Genomic DNA, 25,458 nt, shown 5'->3' with positions numbered 1-25,458 from the left:
TATTAATTCCTTTTGCCAATGTTTCATTGTACTACTGGCAACTTTATGTCGGTATAACTAACTATTTATTATAAAACACAGTATAATTATCAAACGAACTTCATACGAATAATATTCTTACTAGTAAACTATTTAAATAAGCATGTATATGTTACAGTAAAAGTTAAAAATCAGTGATTGTTAACAATTACTAGTAATAGCTCACATTCACTGATTTGCTAAGACTACGCCAGTAAAAGTTCAGCAGTTATTTTCGGAACCAAATTTTACTAGTGAATGCTAGCATTCCCTGGACGATAGCAGTTTGAAAGATTCAGTTATCGCGGTTACTACATGTTATAAAATATAAGGATAAATAAGGATAAGTTTAATAATAGACAATAAAGGATAACATTAAATTGGGCCAAACGTTGGCAACGTTGACAGAGATCTGGCGTAAATTCGTTTTTTTTGTGGTTATGTATAATTGTTTTGTTATCGTTGTAAAAAGTGCTGTGTCTTATGAAGAAATTTTCTGTGGTAAAATGGTAAACTAGGCACTCGCAAAAATATAATAGTTCTTGTTTTTTTTTTATTTTTGCAATATAATGAAGTCCTAGCAAATGTTAAGCATGCAAGAGAAAAGGATATTAAGGAAGCTAGTGACTAAGTATAAACTTATCAAACGTTTTGATATGCTTGAAGTAGCGGGTTTGAAAAAACGAATAACTCTCGATGAAGAAAATTCGAACATACTTTATTTTGTCCACCGATGAAGAACATTATTAAAAGAAACCTGGTACCAATAAGTAATCTTATGTTTATGAATATATTTTTTTTAATTATTTTATACACTTTAAAATGTTTGCTATATTTTCCCATTTAATATTTAGAAGGTTATATGTCGTTATTTTCTATAATTTTTAATAAATATACTAAAGAAATAAAGTGTAATATTAAGATATTTGAATCAGCTTAAATAATATTGAGGTTATCCGATATTCTTAAAAGTTCTAAAAATTTGTTCTAACTTCCACCAACATTTTTCCTCACCACACTCACCATGTAGCACAATAGAATAACTTTTACTGGCAACATTTTGTAAATGTTACTTTCACTAGTGAATGTTAGAAATTACTAAGAAAAGTCGACAAATCTCTTTAAAATACCACATTCACTGGTCCAATGCGCACAGTTAGCATTTCCTAGTGATTATTAACAATCACTGAATTTCCGACTTTTACTGTAGTATTCTTCCTTCCTTCTTCCTTCTTCATACTAGGCGAATCGCCTGTTTGGTTTCGTCGTCTCTACCGGTTAGACTGACAAGTTGTCGCTCCATCGTTTTCGTGGACGTCCTAAGCTTCTGCGACCTAGCGGTGATTTGTCGCGTGCAACTCTCACTATCCTTCTGTTGTCCATTCTGCTGATATGGTCGTTCTATTCTTCCTTTCTGCTGAGTACCCACTCATTTACATTTTCCACCTTGCACGCTCTTCTTATGCTTTCATTTCTCTCCCTGTCCAGAAGCGTCTTTCCAGCTATTCTGCGTAGTACTCTCATTTCGGTTGTCTCTAGTAGTTGTTTAGTTTTTGCTGTATCAGGTCGAGTTTCTACAGTGTATGTCATTATTGTTTGTACCGTTGCCTTGTAAATCCTCGCTTTAGTTTCCACCTCAATGTTTTTATTTCGCCATATTGTATCATTCAGGCATCCTGCTATTCTGGTTGCCTTCGTTGTCCGTTCTCGCACCTCCGCTTCCACATTACCATATCCTGACATTTCTATGCCTAGATACTTAAACTTTATCTCTTGCTGGATAACATCCCAAGTAGCAAAAAGAAGTTCTAAAAGGATTGAATTATTTTATAACAGTCGAATAGCGTTGTCTTTAGGACTGCTTGATTTTATTAAGCATTTGGTTTCGACAATTCTGTTTTTTAATAAAAGTTATCATATTAAACTATTTCTAGTGGTTTTGCTAAATCGTATCCTATAACGCATTAAACGATAATTTCTTTTTAGTATGATATAACACTTAATAAGACAATGCTATATGATAACAAACATATTATTTTATTAGACTCTTATACCCACCATGTAAAGAGTTCTATAATATTCATATAACTAGTAGTCACAAGATCTGCTATATAATAGTTACTTTAAACTTGTCTTATAAATTGTATTACGTTTGTATGATGTGATGAATGTTTTATTGTGTTAAACTACGGTGCTGTATGTACAACACTAGTTATATGTATAGCCTTATATGATAAAATTGTAATATCAGCATTATAAAACTGGTATAATATAACCTCATTTTAAATTAAATGGTATACCTAGTTATTTATTTTGTTATTGTTGTTGTTGCAAAAGTAATATCTACGTACGAGTATAATCAATCACAGCTATTATGAATTCTGGACAAAGTTGGAAAAAAGTTAACAAACGCAGTGATAATAAGTGAGTCATAAAGAGCATGTAAGGAAAAACTCATCGAAATTACAGCAAATAATCCCGAGAATTACCTAGGTTCCCAAAAGCCAAAATCTCTCGGGTTGTCTGGCTTCTTCAAAGCATTGTTGCCACGTTGATGTAAAAGTTTTACTGTAGTAATGTTTGTATTGTTTTTATTGTTGTTTTTCCAAGTCCTGTCGGTTGTTGCTCACTGTCGGGCATGTGCATGAAATGCATTGCGTGAATGAATCCATGAAAACCTGATCATGTTTGTTAGTTTAAATACTAATCAAATGAGATTTGGCAACATCTATTTGTCACAAATCTCAATATGTCAAAAATAATTCTATAATGCCTGGAAATTCTGCGTAATGAAAGATATTTATCCTATACCATTTTATTTTACAACAAAGACTTTATTTAAGGGATTCATTTATAATAAAATGGTTGCATTATAATTCGCCATGTTTAAGGCAGAATTTTTGTATGGCCTATGGCTGCCATTATATGAAGCAAAATTAAAAAACATCAAAAAATAAATTGTAAACTGTTATTTTGAGAACTATTTTGTGATAAGATTCCCACATACAGTAATAAACTATTTAATTAAATTAAAAACAATAATTTTTGAAAATTTTATTTTATTTTATTGCTTAAATCTATACGTAAACCTTAATCGAAATTAAAGCGCTTTAATTTTTTGCCAAATACATACTTATTATCAACCAGTAAAATTTTCGGCGCAACAAAAATTGTCTATAATTTTCAAGCCCTATTAATGATTTTTTATATTACATATTTGTTGTACCTTCTGGCTCTACCCGCCATTTTCACCGTCGAGTAAAAGTCTCCTTTTTTAACAATCCACATCCTCTAGATTCATTTTACGACACGCTTAAAATATAATTTGCTCCTTCTATTCTCTCGGTAAAAAATAAAATACTCTTTTATCTCGCAAAATGATCAAATGTTTTTATTGTTCTGTTTCTTAGATGTGACCACGTAATACACAATAAAACTAGTTTTATAATAGTTATATAACGCTGTGTAAAATAGTTGCATAAGAGTTGTATACCCTTTTTATAGAACTTCTATACTACTAAACGGCTGTATAAAAATGGGCCTTTTTTAGTTGTAAAGCTATCATATTACGGTCTTATAGTACGTTATATGAATTGAGGTATCCTATAAAAATGATCACATAGCTGTTTATACAGCCTTTATAAAATAAAATTTGCTACTTGAGTTGCCCTCCACTGTAACATATGTATATAAAAAATGGAAAATATCCTACTCTAAATGGTTAAAGATTTTTTAGCGAGATTGATTTCTCATTTCAGTTAATTTTGACTTTTGTAATTTTTGGTTGCCAGGTGAATTCATGTTTAATTTATATTTCTCATCTTAGGGTGGCTGCAACGACGTCCCGTAATCCTGCTGTTAAAATATAACAGCGGTTTTTTATATATAAAAACCAATTGTTATGTTTTAACAGCAGGATTATGGGACGTCGTTGCAGCCACCTTTAGAATCTCACATGTAGTTTTATTAATACAAAATAACTGAAATAATACAATTTCATTGAAATTGTAATCTACTTCTTGTCTTTGATGGATTTCTATTAAATGATTTACTTTTATTAGTGTTCTTATTTTAATTGTTCTACATCTCTTCATCAAATCATCAATATAATTATTATTGTTCTCATCTTGAATTATTTTTTATTTATTTCCGACTTTTATAATTCCGAAATATAAAATATTGAGTGTTTTTTGTTAATTGGGCAAGTAGTTTAAGTTAAGTAACCACTAATAAGAAACTAATGATAAATATAAGTTGAAAAAGTTAAAGATAATACTGACAGTAAATTCTGTTCTGCTGATTAACATTTCGGTGTACAGGAAACACTCGAATTACGCGATATACAGGGTGCGTCTCGAAAGTGGCTCACCCCTATAACTTTTTTATTTCTTCAGATTACAGAACGAGATTTGGTATGTTGGTATATGACATAAATTAAAATTGATTGACGTATTCAATTATTGTTTTCGGTCACTTCCTGTCTCACCGGAAATGACAATAACTTTTGATTTAATGGCACTCTCGGTATTTTGTTACTTTATTTGAAAATGAAACTCTTAATAGAACTCGGAATAGAATGTATACAGGGTGCTACAAGTTCGAGGTACGAGCATTGGTATCTCGGAAACCGTAATAGATACGAAGATGGCTAAATTGGGGCAAAGTTGCGCCTTGAGATGTTCACCAAGATGCTATCAAAAACGTTTTAAAAATTTCAAGGATTGCTGAGTTTTTTGGAAAAAAACGGATTTTTTAGAAAATCAATTTTATTTTTTGCTGTCATTAGTTTTTAGAAAATCAAAAAACTAATTACACATTCTCATAGCCACTTTATTAGGACTATCGATAGTACTTTTAGATTTTCAAATTAACTGATTTTTTGTAAGATACAGAGGCCAACTTAATTTTTTTAAATACGGACCTGCATTTTTTATTTCAGGTTTTGAAAGAACTTGGTCTCCTGAGTATAATGATATGTCACACTTTATACTTTTTTTTTTGTTTTGGGTACTGTAGCAGTATCATAGACCGCTACTGGGAACAGTGGCAACGCCGCGACTACCGGCGAGGTCGTAGATCAGCTGACGTGCCGGCGATCGATAGTTTGGTAGAAACAGAAACTAAATAAGAAACGTGTTTGAGTGTTTTAATATTTTTGTTGATGTATTAAGTTGATTAATTGTTAATTATATTTGTTTAAACTCGACTTGTGAATATACATTTCTACAGGTACCTTAACAACAACAAAACTAGTTAATTATTATTTAAAATAATTTCAAGTACGACTCTGGTTTTTTAAATTATTTAATCAAATTATATTCATCGCAGCAATATTGACCAGCGCTAATTAATAATGAAGAAGGAAAATCGAGCCAATTCAAAGATTCAAATAAATAATATCCAGGTTAGCAATTTAAAAATATATGATTTTTAACTTTTTTATTGTGAATTTGGAATCTCAGGGTACGATCTAATAATATTCATAATATTAATCATAGTTGTTATAAATAAATCAACTTCTATAAACTAGCTTCTAATGCTATACATACATATTCGAAAGGGTTACCACCCTTCCTAATGCGCAAATTTATTTTTTGTTCAATCTTATTTATAGATCTTTGAACATAACTTCTTGTTATAGTTAACCAACCGAATGCATTTTATACTCTTTATTGTAAATGTTGAAATGTATTGATTTCACTTTTATAAATGAAGCCAAGTAATGCCCATTTAGTTATTGCATTTGATTTACCGTATTCAATGTTTTACCCCATGTCATAGTTAAGTTTGAAAGCTTATCAATACTGTAACGATGAATAGATTAAATATTTAAAAAAAACAGAGCCTGACTTGAAATTAGTTTAAATAAATTATGTTCAAATGTCCGAAACATAAAAAAAAATTAAGTGTGGCATATCATTGTACTCAGGAGACCGAGTTCTTTCAAAATCTGAAATAAAAAACGCAGGTCCGTATTTAAAAAAATTAAGTTGGCCCCTGTATCTTACAAATTATCAGCTAATTTGAAAATCTAAAAAAGTAACGCCAGGAAAAAATAAAAATTATTTTCAAAAATATCCGTTTTTTCCAAAAAAACTCAGCAATCCTTAAAATTTTAAAAAAAAATTGATTGTATCTTGGTGAACATCCTAAAACGCAACTTTGCCCCAATTTAACCATGTTCCTATCTATTACGGTTACCGAGATACCAATGCGTTACCTCGAATTTGTAGCACCCTGTATATCATATGTCAACTTTCGACATTTTCGAATATTGTTTATTTGACTATTTATTGCAACATGCGGTTCATAACGACAATTTGACTCGAAACACCAAGTAAGCGGTACCAGATTATTCGTAAAAAAATGCTTTTTCCAAATGTGCTAATGAAGCCATTTGAAAAAAATGAGATATGATTAAAAATACGATTTGGGCATCTTTTAACCAGCCAGAACAAGACACTAAAAACATTAGACGATTAAATCAATTCTTCCAAGGCTTTTTGATAAAAAAATATTGTTTTTATTACAGCCATGGAAATTTAAATTACAATTTTGTTTTAAGCGAAAATTTAAAAAGTTGACATATGATATGTCATTCGACTCAGAGTGTCATTTTCTAGCGAATAAAGTAAATAAAACCGAAGGTGCCATTTAAAAATCAAAAGTTGTAGTAATTTCCGGTGAAACAGGAAGTGACCGAAAACAATTGAATACGTCAATCTATCCTAATTTATGTCATATACTAACTAACATACAAAATCTCGTTTTTTATCTGAAAAAAAAATAAAAAAGTTATAGGGGTGAGCCACTTTTGAGACGCACCCGGTATACTCAAGTATTTACCTGCACTTATTTTAGCTAGACTTCTGCTTGGCTTTCCACCTATAGATTTATAAAAAAAAAATGTTTTTTTTTAAATTTCAGGGATTGTAGATATAATTTTAACAAATTAATATTTAGTTGAAATAACTTAAAAAAAACTATTATATAGAAAACAAGATATTTAAGGACTTTGTTATGAATACGTCTCCTTAATAATAAATAATACAAACATCTATCAAGTATCTATCATTCCTCAGTTATCCGTTCTGAAAGCCATTAAATCAATGTTTATTATTGAAAGATGTTTTGTCGAGTTTTACTGTAAATACACATTAAGTGCACAGAAAATTTTGTTTGAGTGACGTCTTAAAAACCGTTTGTATAGCAACTATATTTATGTTATGTTGGTGATTAAAAATTACTGTTTCCAAAATGTCTCTATTGGAGATCGATATTACTGAAATACACACACTTATTTATAATACATTTTAAATAAATGTTTGTTCGCCACATACGACACAGAGTAATGTAGCTAAACGGTTGGGAATTTTTACAAATTGTAAGTTTTGGGTCTGTTGAAGGAATTTATTAGAGCTACAATTAAAATACTGTAAGATACAGAGGTCCCAAATAAATAAAAAATATCAAAGTTGTATTTTTTAATGAAACATCCTGCAGGCTTAAGTTATTTTTCTATACATTTAAAGCTCTATTAAGAAAGGTTAATTGGATTAAGGTTTATCACACTTAAAAAAAAAAAATTTTGAAATATTTTAATTTTGTGAAATTGCAGTGAAAAATTTTAGGCTTCATTTCTCCAAAGGTATCAAAATCTTTTAACACTATATATTTACTGAAGTTTATTTATTGACTGCCATTGTGTTGCAATAATAAAAAATAATACCTACCTCAGAGAGGTAAAATGTATGTTAAATAATTTCTAGTTTAAACGGTAATAACTTGTTTAAATTAAATAACCAAACACCCTGTATATTTTAGGAGAATTAGGAAATGTACAACTTAATTGTCTATCAAATTGTGTTATACCATTCTTTATCTATCCCTTCAAGTTTTCGTAGGAAATACATTTTCTTATAGTTTAGACTCCTCATTTATCAATATACCCATGGAATATTGACATTTTAGATTATTTTAGCAACAAATGTACAAAATGTACAGGTGCTAAAACGATAATATGACCAGCCCAGATGGTGGTACAAAAAGAAACTATTTAAATCTTATAAAAAGAGTATACCATTAATTCAATATACCACCATTATTCCGCCCAAAGTATTTAGAAAGCAATTGTGTTTTGTTGTGATGTTAATAAATTATTCTAAATAATGTAGATTTGAATGTGAAATCAATATAATAATGAGTTAAGTGAAAATGAACGTCTCTTGTTGTTCGTTATTCGTCAAAAATGAAATATAATTTTGCATTACTTTTACCACATTGTCTAAAAAATACAAAAAAAAAAAAAAAAAAAATATAATTATTTATTAATCAACGCAAACAGTCAAAATTAATGAAGTTTCTAATAATATTAAACTAAAAAAAAAAAAAAAAAAAAAAAACAAATATTTAAACAGTTTTTTTTATTTTTATTTAATGAAATAAACGAACTATATCGACAATGTTAGTATCTGTATCTGTATAACTCTGTTTTTTTTCTCAGGTAAGATTTCGACAGACGATGACAGAAGAAAAGCAGATGACATCCCATACCAATCTATTTATTTTACTAAAAGAAGTTTCTAATAATTTTTGTTATCTATGGATGGGTTAAATATAAATCCGCCATGCGTCATCTGTTGTTTTTAAATCTCAGTTTCCATTGGCTTCATTTAAAAAAATGACAGATCGTATTTCCCAATTTCCATTGGTTTGACGAACGATGAACGATAAACGGACTCCGATGCGTATGAACTCTCCTTTAGATTTTTGTCATTTTGACGCTTGTCAAAGTCTTACCAAATTATAGGTTATAATTTTGTGTCAACTTTTGTTAAATAATTCTGCGTTTTTGAAGATGGTGCATTTTAATTCGTATTATTACGTGTGTTTTGTGTGTTTTAAAGTAAGTGAGGAAAAATCGATGGAAAATTAACTGTAGACCCAGAGCAGGTTTATAGCTAATACTCGCTGCTCAGGCAGAAAGTCTTGTATACACCAATGAAGTTGCTATCGATAAAGTTTGTATACCATCTCGTCGTAGATAAGTGCATCTCGTATATGGTAAAAGGACTGCACTAAACACATACTAAAAACTGGAGTAGCTGTAAAATATCGACATCACATGATAGGTAAATAAATGATTTTAGTACTGCAGAAAAATAAATAAAAAAAAAAAAAAATTGGTTTAAAAAATTAAGATTAAAGTAATTTAATCAACCTTTAAGGTATAAAATTTGGTAGGTACATATTAATAAAATAGTTTGTTTGGTATACCGTTTGTTTTATTTAATTTATGTTGTTTTACTTATTCCTGTGGAATATTACAAATTTGTATTTGTACATGTTATATTGATAAAGTTATAATCATAAATGCGGGTAGTTACATAAAGCTTGAAAATAAAAAAAAAAATAGTTCTTTTATATTTTGCGTGTAGTGTCTTGTTCTTGTTTGTTTTGTATTTCACACCGTTTCTATTAAATAAAATAACTCGATTACATTTTCAGTTTTATACATTTTCACAATATTTTAAAGTAATCAATTTGTCATCTTGTCAATCAAATTTTAAATATTTCCTATGCATTCCAGTTGTACCCAACTTTATTTCTTTGTAAAATAAAACAAACTACTTTGAAATTAAACACAGATACATCTATCACTGTCAAGGATCTTCCTGTTGACAGGACTATACCTGTATATTTTATAAAAATAGTTATAGTGAAAATCTGAAATAGAGCTTTTTGGTAATATTGATCGTACTGTGTTATTAACGCAAGCCAAAATAGAAAATTGATTTAAATTTCCCCCTATTATTTCTCCTTTGAAATTTTGATAACTACATAAAACATTAACCTAGAAAAAACTTTCAACTCTCCCTTATAATAATCTAGCTGGAATTCAAGATACAAAATACGATTATATCTACCCGTTAGCTACAGGCGTATATTTCAGGAAAACGGAATATTTTCATGTTTCTATTCACCTGATAATGAAAATCATGTCAATCGGTGAGAAAAACCGAATCGTACAGCGGTTATTTATTGGCCGATAATTGCGATTTAAAGGAACGATTTTAGCTGTACGAATACGTCGTTCTTTTGCTGACCCAAATGCAGCCAATAATTGCGCACACTTGCTAGGCGACCCCGCTTTGATGTCTCTATTTGTATTTCAACGCCGAAAGAATTTACGACTTGTTAAACTCCTCCAACTGAAATATAGACCGATAATTTCTGATGAACCGGTAGTTGGTGCGTTTGAAAATACGGTGCAGTAGGTTGTTTAGACTAGCGTAACTGAATTTACAGGTGTAAATTTTTGAAAGGGAAGTACGGAATATTTCCATAGAATAGAATAGAATAAGTAGGAGGGGGGTTAATCTCTGCGACCTTAGAGATCTATTGTGTCCCCCTTTCTTGAGTTATAACTCATCATACAGTCCCAGGACTTCCTACGGAGACTACTGGTCTCATGCAAGTGTCAGCCACCTCTCCTGTAGTTCTCTTTGGGTTTGGCCCCTTGGAACTTTCATTGTTACTGTTCCCAGTGTCGCTAGGGGGTTTCCCCACAGCTTCACTGGTGATGTTTTTATTACTATTATTACCAGATCTCATAGTGTTCCCATGAGTCGCTAGGAACAGTCAGTCCACTTCTACAGAGCCCCGCATGTGGAAGAAAGGGGTAAAATAAATGGGGTGCCCCCGGGATGCCCCAAGGTTGAGGCTGTCCGTAACCCCGCTCGGTATCGTTATATATCTTGGTGCAATTCCCTGGCCACGACACTACAGTCAGGGACAAGACGATGAGTGAGATGCTTCTTAAGCTGCGTATAAATATGTCGAGACGAGTGCGAGAGACACCCGAGACGAGTCAACCTCAAGTGGATTTGAGGTTGACTCGTCATATTTGGACGGGGTCTGAGCTTCGAGCCGAGCCTATGCCCAGCCGGACGGCGTTGTCCGGAGCCTTTGGCGAACCATCAAAAGGATTGGGGCGTCTATTTAACCAGTGGCGTATACACCGCGGCTCCGCGAAACAAGTGCCTCGAGTCTCAAGGAGCTCGGATTCGACATCCCATTTTTATATAAAAATAAGTATTCTTTCCTTTTTTGGTAGGCTAATGTTAATAATGTATCCTAACTAGAAAGATGCAATTTTGTCTACTCTAAAATAGTATAGGTAAGTTAGCCAAAGTAGGTAAATCTCATACACAAAGACTTATTAGTGATTTCTTTATAAAACATGAAAATTTTAAGGAAAATGAATAAACGTAATGAACTTTCCGTCGAGTTATTAACGGCTCAAACGTAATTATGCGCTATTTCTGCTGAACGGAATTAAAGATGTAAAACAAGCTTCTTTACATATAGGATAAATAGAAGATAAGAGAGGCAAATAGAGTGTGTTGAAAAAGGTGGCCATGCTATCAGAAGTTCCTTACGGTACTCTAATAAATAAAGGGAACTGGACAAAGAAAGAACGATCTGATATAGAAAAATCCAGAAACTTGAACTAGACTACTAAGAAACTTAATTTATGGTAAATAAGGAAAATAATAAAGTTCCCGCCATAGAAATAATTAAAACTCCGAGCTTTAAAAACCCTGTTCAGAAAGAACATTACGGCGAAGGTTTAAAAACTGGGAATTAGATTTAAAATTATATACATATTAATAATTTAAAAAATATTAATAAGCGTGCTGCAAAGATGGAAAGCCATAGAATAATAATGTAGCGAATTGGAATACCCTTGGAAAAATATACAACTCTTAAAAATGAAGAAATGCAGATATATTATTTACAATATATGTTCCAGGTTAGTTATTGGCATTTAAATGTAGATTTTTAAATTAATAATTTAAACTTTTAATTACTTAAATTTCTAATTTTAAATAAATAAAGTCGAATTAGGTCTTATTTTACAGCGCTTTCATAGATGGAGCGGACGGTCCGCGACTTCGAGCAAGCACCATGAGTTTATATGAACAATTTCACCTGGCTCGCGTATGCTAGTCCGATGAGCTATCTTGAAAAACATCCGTGCGGACACTCTGCGCGTACGGTCCGCTCCATCTGAAAGGGCTGTTACTCTCTATTAAAAAATTTTATAGATATACAAACCACATACAAAATATATTATTGAATAAAATAATTAAAGACTAAAAACGGTAATTGGTAGAAGGCTCCGCCGCCGCCGCTGCTGTGCCGTTATCTCCAGGTATCTCTGTCGGCGTTCTCCAGTTTTTTTTAATGTAAACAGTCCTTTAATTTATCTGGCTTGTTTTACCCATTTTGGAAATTAAAACAAACATATACAGGGTGTTTCCAAAAAACATGTTCCATCTCCCGTGGGGAAGTTCCTCACGTAAAATAATATTTATTTTTATATCAACCAATCCAATTCTGCTTTGAATTGTAGCTACAGGGTTCCCAGTCGTCCTCTATTCCAGAAGGACAGTCAGTCCTCTCTTTGATCTGATTGTCCTCTTTTCTCTCACGTACTGAAAACTTTGTTGCATACCAACTTCAAAATATAAAAATATTCGTTTATCGCCACAATGCTTTAAAGAATTGTTAATCTGTGTCTTTTATGTAATTTTATGTTTACTTACTGTTAGTTTAAGGGGTTCTAGCTTTATCATTTTCTTCCATGTGCTTTTAGTAATTTGAGATCGTTTGATGACTGATTTAGTTCTGATCCTGCTCGTTTTTTGTATAAAACAGTGCCACCATCGTCGATTTTTTTCATTAAATGCGAATAAGAAAAATATCCTGATTATATTCTTAAATTCCACTTCCTTGCATTTCGGTCATGCGATCTTAAATTTACAACATATACATATATTTTATCAATTGTTAACATTAGGGTAGTTTTACCAATAATTGTATATGTGTGGAATTCCACTGATATGTGTTTTAAGTTGTTTGTTAAATTTTATTTTTTGATTGTATTTCGCTCTCTTTAACTTTGTAGTGTCCTGAAGATGCAAAATAAATTTTAAGTGAAACGTCGACAAATTTGAAACAAAGGACTTCTGTTAATTTCTTTCTAATGAATTACTAATTATAAAAAAAAAACACAGTATACTTAAATTTATGAATTAATTTTTTGTACATTAAATGGTATCGAATAATACTCTTTTAATATATTTATCAATATTTTAAAGTATCGATAATTTTATATTCAATACAACCGATACAAAAATATCGATAAGTTGGCCTCAGTATCGTATAAAATTCCCTATGAAGAATTTTGTGGTTCGCCAAAGGCTCCACTGAAAATGGATAGCCGCGAGACAACGCAGTTCGACTGGGCAGGGACTCTGCTCGAGGTTAAATCGCTCGGCTCGAGGCTATGATATGACGAATTCCGCTTAAGGTTGACTCGTCTCGTCCTCATCTCGGCATATTAGTACGACTTTTGGAAAGAATTTGCTACAGCCTCGTTTCATACTCGCTTCGGGTTTGTCTCGTACTTACCTCGGCATATTTATACGCAGCTTGACCAAGCCACAAGCGCTAGGGAGGATTCCACCTAGCATCTGACTAGGAGCTTCCCCCACCAACAACAAGGTCATGCATCTCCTAGGGGAAGAAAAAAAAAAGAAAAAAAAAAAAAAAAAAAAAAAAAAAAAAAACTTTTTAAAATTTTATATTACACGATATTGGTAACTAAAGTGGCTCACCCCTATATCCTTTGTATTTTTGCAGATAAAATATAGAGCTTAGACAGTTAGAGTATGACATAATTGTTTTGATTGATGTATTTAATGGTTTTGGGTCACTTCCTGTTTCAAAATGACTATGCTTTGATTTTAAACAAGTTCCACGGTAAGTTTTTTACTCTATCTGATAGAAAATAACTAACACTCATATAAATAAAAAATAATGATTAAACAAAAAAAAAAAAAAAAAAAAAAAAAACGAAGGTGCCATTTAAAACTGTGTTGTAGTCATTTCCGTGAAACATTAAGGACACCGAAAACAATTGGAATACGTCAATCAATCCCAATTCTATGTCATATACCAACATACCAAATCTGTTTTTTATCTGAAAAAATAAAAATGTTGTGGGTGAGCTAATTTTTGAGACGCACCTGGTATCAACAAATAAAACCCAATACACTAAAACACTTTTACTTTTGCATGGTGTATTGTGGTGGATTAGTGTTTTATTTTGCTGTTGAAAAGGTGCGCCCAGACCTTACGAGACGAGAGCGAGTCGAGAGCAAGGCAAGAGCGAGACAAAAGCGAGACTTCTATCCATTTTTTGAAGCGAGCTTGCTACGAGACAAGAGAGTTGGATCATAGTGAAAGGAACCCAAACACACATTAAATTGTAAATTGAATATAACAAACGATGGCCAAACAATAACGCATACAGTAATAAATTTTGTATCTTTAACTTAGTATTTGGTCTGCCATATTTTATCTATCATCGGTTTTTCCATTTTTATTGTTTTATCCCACCCTTTCATTTGCTCCTGAGACACGAGGTCTCTTTACAAAAATACGTGTTTAACGTTTTAGAACACAATGTTAAATAGAAAAGTTTTGGGGAAGGTTATGAAGCACATTTTAAAAATTACCAGAGTATACAGGGTAATCCGTAAGTTATGGATATAACATATATTTCTTTAATAGGAATATCCTATTTTTATTTCCATTTTGGATCCTACACAATTCGGTAACTTTTTGCATATGATATTATATTAGGAGTTAAAACACCACATAATGACATTTGAGTATTGCTAAACGATTAGATTAAATTAAAAGTTTGTCTGTTACATAATTTAAAAGAAGAGCAGAGGTCCCAAATAAAAATAAAAAAATATCAAAGTTATTGTTTTAATGGGAACACCATTTTAAATGGAACACCCTGTATTATTACATTTTTGTTTCTACGATTAAAATAGTAATTTGATTATGGTTTATCACACTTAAACCTGACTGTTTCTTTGAAATATTTTGTTTTGTCAAAATAACACAGTAATATTTTAATGCCTACTTCAAGCGTACTTAAGCTTTAAGAAAATCAAATATTGTAACCTGCATTTATATTTACTGACTTGTCTTTAGTAATAATAAAATTATAATTACTAGCATTAGAGTGTCTGTAATTTTATTTTAACACTACTAAAGTGACTGGCACAACTTAATTTAATAAACACCCTGTATATTTCATGAGAATCAGATGCATAATTCTATTGTTCATCAAATTGTATTATTAATTATTTTATCTATCTTCTTCTCTTTTCCATAGAAATGATTTTGTTGTATTTATCATTTATCAACATACCCATGTAAATAATGACATTTTAGCCATTTTAAAGATGCATCAAATTTTTAAAGAGTACAGATACCTACTAATATTGTCGATATAATTTGCTTATTTCATTAAAAAAAAAAACTGTTTAAATATTTGCTAAAAGAGGACCAATTAATATGATTCCAGTATTCAAACTACTAATTGGGACTGTCTATGTTGACTAATAATAATTGCTCCAACATTTCACTAAAAACTGAATTTTGTATGTGTATTAGACACTATGGTAAAAGTACAACTTTAAAAATGATATTTCATTTTTTCACAAATGCTTCTATTATAACAAATAGAGACGTTCATTTTCAACTTATTATTATTATAACTTCACTTGATTCAAATTCACATTTATTCAGAATAATTTCATTAAATCTAAAACACAATTAAGTATGTAATTAATCAGTATATGAGCGGAAATAATGGTGATATATTTAATTAATGGTATACTCTTCTATAAAGATTTTAAATAGTTTCTCTTTGTGACACAATGGTTGTAACATTATCGTTTTGCTAAAACGATAATATTACTTGTGCCTGTACTGCCTTTGTACATATGTTGCTTTAAAAACACCTAAAATGTCAATATTCCATGGGTATATTGATAAATGAGGTCTAAATTATAAGAAAATGCATTTCTACGAAAAACTTGAAGGGATAGGTTAGAAATGGTATAATACAATTTGATAGACAATTAAATTGTGCATCTGATTCTCCTAAAATATACAGGACGTTCCATTAAATTAACTGCCATTGCCGTTTAAAGCTGGAAATTATTTAAAATAAATTTTAGACACTCTGTATGAGGCAATATTATTTTTATTAAAAAAAAAAAAAAAAAAAAAAAAAAAAAAAAAAAAAAAAATATTTAGTAATAAAAACTTTGATACCCTTGGAGAAATGAAGCCTTAAAATTTCATAATACAAATTGAAAAATATTTCAAAAACGGTAGGTTTAAGTGTACCAAACCCATACTAAATTTGCACTTTATTTTAATCGTAGAAACCAAAATGTACAATATACATTTAAAACCTTGATACCTTTATTTATACTTGGGACACTCTGCATCTGGTAAAAATATTTTAAATTGTAGCTCTAATAGTGCTTCAACAAACCCAAAACTTACAATTTGTAAAAATCTAATCGTTTAGCTACAATGCTCCGAGTCGTATGTGGTGAACAACCCTGTATATCTAAAATTAATAGATTTTCTAATAATTCAGTTTTTTTAAGAAATGTTAGATTTCGGTACAGTAAAAATTATTAGTGATGTAAAATTTGTAAAGTCTATCAGAAAAAATTATTTGGTTGATACATACGGTGTATTATTTAAAACATTTGAAATTATTTAATTTTAAATAGTCGAAATTCATAATGTTCAACACCCTGTAGCATCTAACTCAAATATCTTTACATATATATTTTTCTTCGTCCCTATAAAACTATCCTAACAAAAAATTTTAATACTCCAACTTCAGAAACAGTAGCGTGACTGATAATTTTTAACGACACTGAAATCTAATATTTGTTTAGACAAATTGAAATATTACAAAAACTATTACTTTTAAGTATCTAACATTAGATAAAAAATTATAAAATTTTACGCTAGTGTTTACAGGAATCTAAAAATAAAATAAAAATAGGGTACTAGCTAGGGTACTCAAAACTAGGGCAAAATTTGTATAATTCTATAACAATTTTAAAATTTGTATCTTAACCTTCCCTATAATTTATCTATTTTTAATAATTTTCAGAACAAAATGAAATAATGAACTTACTATTGGCTGACCCTGTGTATTTAACTTACTAACAAGATTCAATAACAATTAAACTTATCACTTCCAGTACCAGAGCTCTCTTACTTTTTTTCCTTCCTGTATGTTGTCAGTAGAGAAATATTTGTTTACATTCATCCCAAGTTTTATTAACTGATGCATATCTTTAATAATTATAAGTAATTTTTTTTTTTTTTCTAAAAAGAAAAAAATAATATACAGGGGTGTGTGATTGCATTTAAAAAATTGAGAGCAAAATTACATCATAAATATTGCAAATGTTGGCTACCCATACATCCAGTATAAGATAATGTGAGTTTTCCATCATGGAATTATTCTGTTATCTTTGATGTTTAGGAAAATATAAGTAAATATTAATAAAATTATATTCACTCCAGTTTTTACCCACTTTTCAGATAGAGAGCTTTGAACCAAAATTTTAGTAGATAAGAAATAGAATGGCAACACCGCATAGTGCTTCAAATGAATATATTAGACTCAAAGACATTATAAATATAGACCGAACATCTCATTCATAAATACTCGTTGGTAGTGTATCAAACATTCCAATGTGTCAAACAAGGACAGAAGAGACAGAGAAGTCTAAAATCTCCGACCCCGGCAACTAGGCGCATTTGGATTGTCTCAATAATAAGTGGCAACGTTTTTTGGAAACGAATTTAATTAGTAAAGTAAAGTAAAATAATTAGTAAAATGTTTAATCCATATTAATATACTACATTAACACTTTTATGTCAGATGAGTTTTGTTATAAGGTCTTAATATAATAATAATATAATTAATATCCCAGATATACCTATGTTGAAACATTAGTAGTTTTCGAAAATCGCTCCAACGTCGATTTTCAATTTAAACCTTCAGTTAATTCTATAAACTTCTGTGCCACTTTGAACATTTATAGGGCGTGACCTGTATTCTCTCCTAAACAGTTCTATATTAGGTTTGTGGTTGGTGACTCTCTTTCAATTTTTTCAGAATATGGAGGCAATGGTAAAGCACATTTAGACATTTTTGTAAACATTGGTGGCCGGAACATATTTTCAAACTAAACTTGTAGATTTGCCATTAAATTCCATTCCAGAAATAATCTAGGGTTACACCTCCGTCCTTTTTGAAAAGGACAGTCCTGTTTTGGAATAACTCTGTTCCTTTGACTTTTGACTTAAAAGGTTATTTTTATTTACGTATTTTCCTGAGAAAATTACATTTTACAGCAAAACAGAAATATTATTTTCGTCCAAAATTAATTAGAGATGTTATAAACTTCTATAAATAATTTTTTCTCTTGTTTAGAATAGGCAACATTATTTAGAACTTCCTGTTTAATCTCAAATGATAATTTAGGTTTTAGTTTCACCTTTTTTGATCTTAAAAAGAACTTTTAAAATTAGTAATTAGTAACTATTTAGTTAGTTTGCAATCGATAGCTTCCTGTGAAGAACTGTGTAATAGTTGTTTAAACTTGTATTATTAATAACTCCCTATACCAAAACCCAGATGAATATAAAATCACAGTTCTTTCTTGAAAATATAAGATAAGATTTGACTTTCGGTCATCTTCAGGCCATGATGGCTCTGGTACGAGGCAATTACCTTTTAGTGTCTCGATAGAAGGCATTTATCATCAAAAGCATCAAATCTGTGTGCTACAGTATGGGATTTCTATTGCATAATAATGAATATTACGTTTATGTACAAATCCATTACTTTTAAAGGTAAGTTTGAAAACGCAGCACCCTTAGTTAAAATCTGGGATTACTAACTAAAATTTGATTTCTTTTTTTTTTTTTTTTTTTTTTTGTTTTTATGTTTTTGAATCACCCTGAGATTCACCCTGTTTGTTGACAAAAACATTTTGAAAAATGTGCGTCACAATGGCTCCATCCTATGTAAAAAATTGAAATAAAAATTACAAACCAAAAAACGTAATAGGTAAAAGCTTTTTTGGAGGCCTGGTCACCTGTATATAGGTATGTATAAAAACTAGTAGCCTAAGAATTCTTTACAGTTCGTCCCATTAAAAAAAAAAAAAAAAAAAAAAAAAAAAAAAAAAAAAAAAAAAAAAAAAAAAAAAAAAAAAAAAAATTTTAAACGAGGCCGAAGGGGCAGATATAATAATGCAATAAATGTAAAAAGGGCGGGTAAACACCCTTGTTTATTTGTTGAGCAAAATTCCTTTAGAATATCGTGTATAATGACTGCACATGACGCAATTTTAAGAAAAAAATGTCACTTTCTTGCTTATAATAAAGTTTCAAATGCAACAGTTTATATTCAAATTTGTTATGATCTACAACAGTTAAGTAGTAATTGATACGAATTATAATTCAATTACCGGCTACTACGTTCTTGTCTTAATAGCTCAAAATTCAACAAATATAATTAGAAATTATTTTAATTGTGAGAGGCTCCCTTGTGGACGCCTATGTACGGCGACTACGGCGCGGCGGAAACAATACCTACCCGTGAAAAGACAAATTTAATTTGAGCTTATTTTTCCAAACACCTGACACTGTCGTACCATATTGAAAATTTGCAGATTCAAAAGTACGTTAAACCAAAGCAAAAACTACTGAAAACAACTGAAAAGTTCAATTGACTGATTCTGACTTCTAAATAATAACGGTAAGCTAAACGTAGTACGATATAACGGACCAAAGGCCGTCGCGAGGGGTGGTGGGACGGACGGCTCATTTCATTCATGAAGACTAGCAGCGACGTTGCTAATAGTTCTAGACGTTTCAGCACATTAAACAGTAAACATGTCCCTTAATAGTAACGCATATCCTCTCTGCTAATAAAATATATTATTACTTCTATGCTTCTTTAAAAATAAACTATTAATTTAATTAAGAAATTGGGATTTATTGATATCCGGTGAAGGTTTTAAAGTCACATTTTCTGCAAATCAAACTAAGTAGATAGGCGTAAATTTGAGATGTGGTAATGTCGCCTTCTATCTCTAGCTATTTGGTAGTAGTAAAATTAACCTCCGATTGTTTGATTGGATTAAAATGCAAAATGTGATATCTGTTCTTCCTAAATCTAAGGATTGAATTTATATGAATTTTATGCTGAATCCAGATGTATACAGAAAAATAGGGATGTAATTTAAAAAAATAAAATGAGATTATAACTTTTGGGGCAATAATTGAATATAACAAAATATTTTTAGGATATAATAAAGCTACAACCTAACCCAACCAACTGTAACATCTGTATAAATAATTTTCCATATTTCTTTGTCATCAACGACGATATTGGACTCCCTCGCAAAGTAGTTGTGGCCACCCTGTAAAGCCAGTAAATGTATGATTTAGCATAAAAAAGCATAAGCGTAAAGATGAAAAACAAATTGACATATTGCAGAAGATGTAGACGGATCCTCAAGTTGTATACTGATGTACGTAATTTTAAACAGATTGAACGTAAATTTAAACTAGCCATATTTATAACAAGCAATAGTATACTGAAAAAACTTCTAGGATTTTTGCCTCTACAAAAAAACTTCAAAATAAAAATAGTACTTTTGTTAGCCACCCACTAGAAGATCCAACGGAGTCCAATTTGTCAGTGGCATTTTTAATTAATAAAAACAAATTTGTCTAAGGGACAAAAAAATGCTACCTCTCTCTCTCTTTACAATAGCATCTTTAGCAATCCAGGTATAGAAATTTTCACAATATGGCAAACGAAAACCAGTCGATAAAATATAGTAATAAACGAACAAACAATTTTGCAATTATAAAAATAAAACATAAAAATCGGAAAAATCTGATGAATTTAAAGAAATAGACTGGGTTTTCTGAATTAATTTAATTTTATTAATATCTCTGAGTAAACATTAATTTACATTTCGCATTTTATATTCAGATAAATATTCAGTAACGAGGCCAATTCGAAAATCTTTAAAAAGGCAGCAAAAGAACGATATTTCTAAACTAATGAGGGTAATGAGTTTTGTCACAAATTTCTTTAAATTTATGATTACTATTCATTCTGCAAATTTTATGAAATATAATGATATCAACACTGAGCTACAAAATACATTTGTAAAGATTCTTTCAGTTATAATTTATGTTTAGATTGAATAATATTTTTTAAAAAAAAAAAAAAAAAAAAAAAAAGTATATTTTTGAATTTTAGAATTATAATTCTTTCTCAAATCTCCTACAAATAACAGAACAAAATATACCCACTACTATACACATTATACCGTGCGTATTTCAATAGGTACTCACCCCTATAACTCCATTTTATCAGATAAAACGATTTGGTATGATAGAATATGACATAAATTAGGATCAACTGCCTATACGCATTCATTAAGCATGTATTCCTTTCGGTCACTCTGTTCCCCACCGAAAATGAATACAACTCTTAATTTTTAAATACCTATAAAAATAATTTTAATATTTTTACCTTTATATGATATATAAAATGACATTCTAAATAGAATGACATATCATAGGTTAACTTTTAACATTTTCTCTTAAAAATGGTATTTTAAATTTCAATCTAGAGTACCGATGCCGCTCTGTTAAAACAACTAAATTTCAATCAAGGAGTCCTGGATCGAAAAAATCATTTGGTAGTCTAAGCCCACGGCCACACAGAAAGCGTTTTTTGCGTTTTTAGCGTGAAGCGTCTTTTGCATCTAAAACAAAATAACAGGATTATAGAGGGTGTCCCAGAAATGAGTGCAGATATTAAAATGTTTAATAAAAAAAAAAAACATATTTTCCCTTTGCACCATTTTAAAATAAATTGAAAATAAACTGAGTTATTTAACTTTAAAAATTTTAAAAATAATTGCAACATTTTGAGAACCACCGGCGGATATCGTCAACTACATCCAATTACCAGGATCAAGCCCGGATTTCAAAGTTTATTCGACGCACTGTGTTGTCATAGGGACAAGAAAGTATATGCTAAAAGTAAGTCATAAAATCACAAATAATCTGAGGAGTTTGCAGAGACATTACATTTTAAGAGATTTTCTGATATTATTACATAAAATAAATTAAAAGTTAAATGTTTAATAATGTTAAATTAAAAAAGTTAAATTAAAAACTTACCCAACATTAAAAAGATATTTATGACAGATCGATGTAACTGTGACAGTTCCATTTTTCGATATACACTTAACTAAAATACATTTCACTGTGCTGCTTTACTTCTACATGCTACATGGAAGTGGAATTACCTAAAATAACAGTCCCATTTTTAACACATTATTTTCATATAGGCCTCTTCACAATTTGAACCACTGACTTACAAAACACCTTGAAAGCACACACACTTTCGTAATAATTTTCTGAAATTGAATAATGTTGAGGGTCGATTATTCTTACCGCCATTTTACGAACTACTTTCAATCTGAGAAAATACATGTTTCACACAACAATTTTAAATACGTATTTTGTTTTTTCGCTATTTTCTATGTATTTCGACAATTCCATCAACAGCCCAACCTTCGCGTCGGCCAAGAGACCCGCACATCACTGGTAACTGCTCCTTCGTCGCGCCGCCGTGTCGAGCTCGCGTCATGCGAGGTTGCCGAAGTTTCAACAATTTCAAACCACTCAAACGTTCTTATTAGTTCTCAAAACAAAACAGAAAACATGAAAGGAAACAAACAAAACACAAAATGAATTGGTTATTGATAAGGTCACAAAAAATTTTCTAAAATGCCTGTAATTCAGAATTCAATACATCGAAGTTCGAGTCTAATGAATATCATCATAATCTTGTGTTTTGTTTGCTCTTCATGTTTTCTGTCTTTTATTTTTAAAATTTAATATGAATTTGATTGTTTGGAATATCTTGAAATTTTTTTTTTTTTTATTAAAATAAATAACTGCAACGTTGTTTAACATCGTCGTCTGACGTAAGCCTGCCACGACGGCGCGGCGACCGGCGACTCAAACTCAAAGGACCAGTTCAAACGCGGCGATTCTTGGCTGACGGTTAGGCTGTCGATGGAATGGTCGAAATACATCGAAAAATAAAGCAAACAAAATACCTATTTAAAATTGTTGGAGTGAAATATGTATTTTCTTAGATTGGAAATAGTTCGGAAAGTGGCGGTAATAGATAAATCAAGATACCCGCCCAGAAAGGTATCAAAGTACAGGCTTTCAAGGTGTTTTGTAAAACAGTGGTCAAATAAAACAGAAACATGAAAGAAAGTCAAACCAAAACAAAAATGCATCGATTATTCGTTGGGCTGTTTTCTAAATCTCTTTGGAATTGAATCCTAAATTACGATAAACATTTTAGGAACTTTTTTTTTTTTTTTTTGTAATTTTTTAATTTGACTAGATTTATTCCAAAATATAGTCATTTTGCAGCATAACAAAGATTTTCGTAAACGTCATAAACGTAATGTTTCAGCCCTTTAGTTAATTTTCGGTGGTTTTGTTAAGTTTCTGCCTAGAGGCACTAAAAACATTTAATGTGTTTTTCATAATTATTAATAAATGAGCACTGATAAAAGATTAAATTTACCATTCCCACCTTTTGAGTAGAAATTTGTCTACGAATTTATAAATGTAGAACTATGTTCCACCGAACTATGTAGAATGTCGATAACATAGGAGGTTGCAAAACTGCAAGGTTTAGATAATACACTGTAAAGAAATCTCAAAGGAATAAACAAGTGGCACTAAAAAGTTTTTCAAATCTCCTGGAAAAAGTCAAGAAAAATTTTAAATTTTCAACATTTTTGCTCAAAAAAAAAAAAAGGCGTGTTTCTGAGGTTGAACCATACTCACCAGTTAAAATATCAGACCCTATTTCCTCTGAGACACCCCTGTATAGGGGTGGCCCCACCAAAAGCGTTTAGTTCATGTAAGTCTCAAAACGTAAAATGGAAACAAATCTAATTTGTTTTCTGTAGCGTCTTTGGCGTTTTCTATGAGTTAATTATATTATATTATAATTATAACAAGTAACCACAACACTACAACATAAAAAAACTATACACCTATAAGCTAAAATTCGTAAAATAAATGACAATAATAATTATTATTTTACTACATAACTCCACCTGTAAATTTAGTAATCAATGTAAAGGATCGTTTGATTATATGCCCCGGCCCGACCACAATTCAATCCCAGTATCTTTTATCTTCGTCTCTTCAACGCTAACAGCGCCGACCTCGCCTATCTCTTTCTCACAGGATTGATTGTTGAACGGGCCGGGAAGCATTTCAGCAAAATGTACCATTATACAGGGTGTCCCAGAAATGAGTGCAGATATTTTAACTGGTAGTATAGTTCAACCCCAGAAACACTTCCATGAGAATTTTTGCGAAAAAAATGTTGAAAATTTTATATTTTTCTTGACATTTCCGGGAAAATGTTGAAACCTTTGAGTGCCACTGTTCACCCTCCGGAAATTCGTTTACCGGGCATAGAGAGTGTCGGAGAGAATGCAACGTTACCACCTCCTACCATACCCACATTCTGCATGTTTATTCATAAATTCAATTATTTGCTGCTACAGAAAAATACGAAACCATTTTATTCATATTAGTGTAGATTGCTAATTCTAGAGAAACGCGCACATTTAAATACTTTTTACAGTGGAGTAAACTGAAAAAATAAATCTTAAATAATTATAGCTTCTTTTTTCGCCATATTAGGAAATATTTTCAATCGTTTCCATAAACAATTATAACCTTTAATGTTTAGTTAGAGCTTACCCTTTAATGAAAAATGTTTTTTTATCCAGCACACATATACGTAAACACATACACACCAAATATCTATTAAACTGAACATCACAAACCTAACACATGCCTATCACTTTAAAATATTATTTAAAAATTTTCACATGATAATAATCAAAACACTAAACTCATAAATACAATAAAAATGTTAAAAAACTTTGCTTTAATAACTACTCATATCCGAAGGCTGATGGTAGACAGTCCAGGGTTTTCTTCGACATTTCTTCAAACCCGACGCAACCCCGACAACGATTTCGGAAACACTGAAGGACCATAAACAGTTGCCAACTGCTTGAACCGATTATCCCCAACAAACCTAGGGTGATTCCACACAATTCCACACATGTATTTTTAGGTCGATTTTGAAACATTGACACTAATGACAGTTGACAGTCTTGAGTAGGTATTGACCATATGACCAACGTATTAAAATTGCAATAAAATTTTAAGATTTATTTAGAAAACAAACATAAAAATATATATAACTAATCCTAAAAAGTTATAAAAATGGTAACATTATAATTTTATTTTTTCCAAATGTTAGTGGATAACATTTCTTTATCGGGTTCAAATTTAAGAATTCCACCA

The sequence above is a fragment of the Sitophilus oryzae genome, unplaced genomic scaffold, assembly GCF_002938485.1.
Source record: "Sitophilus oryzae breed Bouriz unplaced genomic scaffold, Soryzae_2.0 scaffold_1868_pilon_pilon, whole genome shotgun sequence".
NCBI lineage: Eukaryota > Metazoa > Arthropoda > Insecta > Coleoptera > Curculionidae > Sitophilus > Sitophilus oryzae.
The sequence above is the reverse complement of the archived record's forward strand: the minus strand, read 5'-3'. Positions refer to the sequence as shown.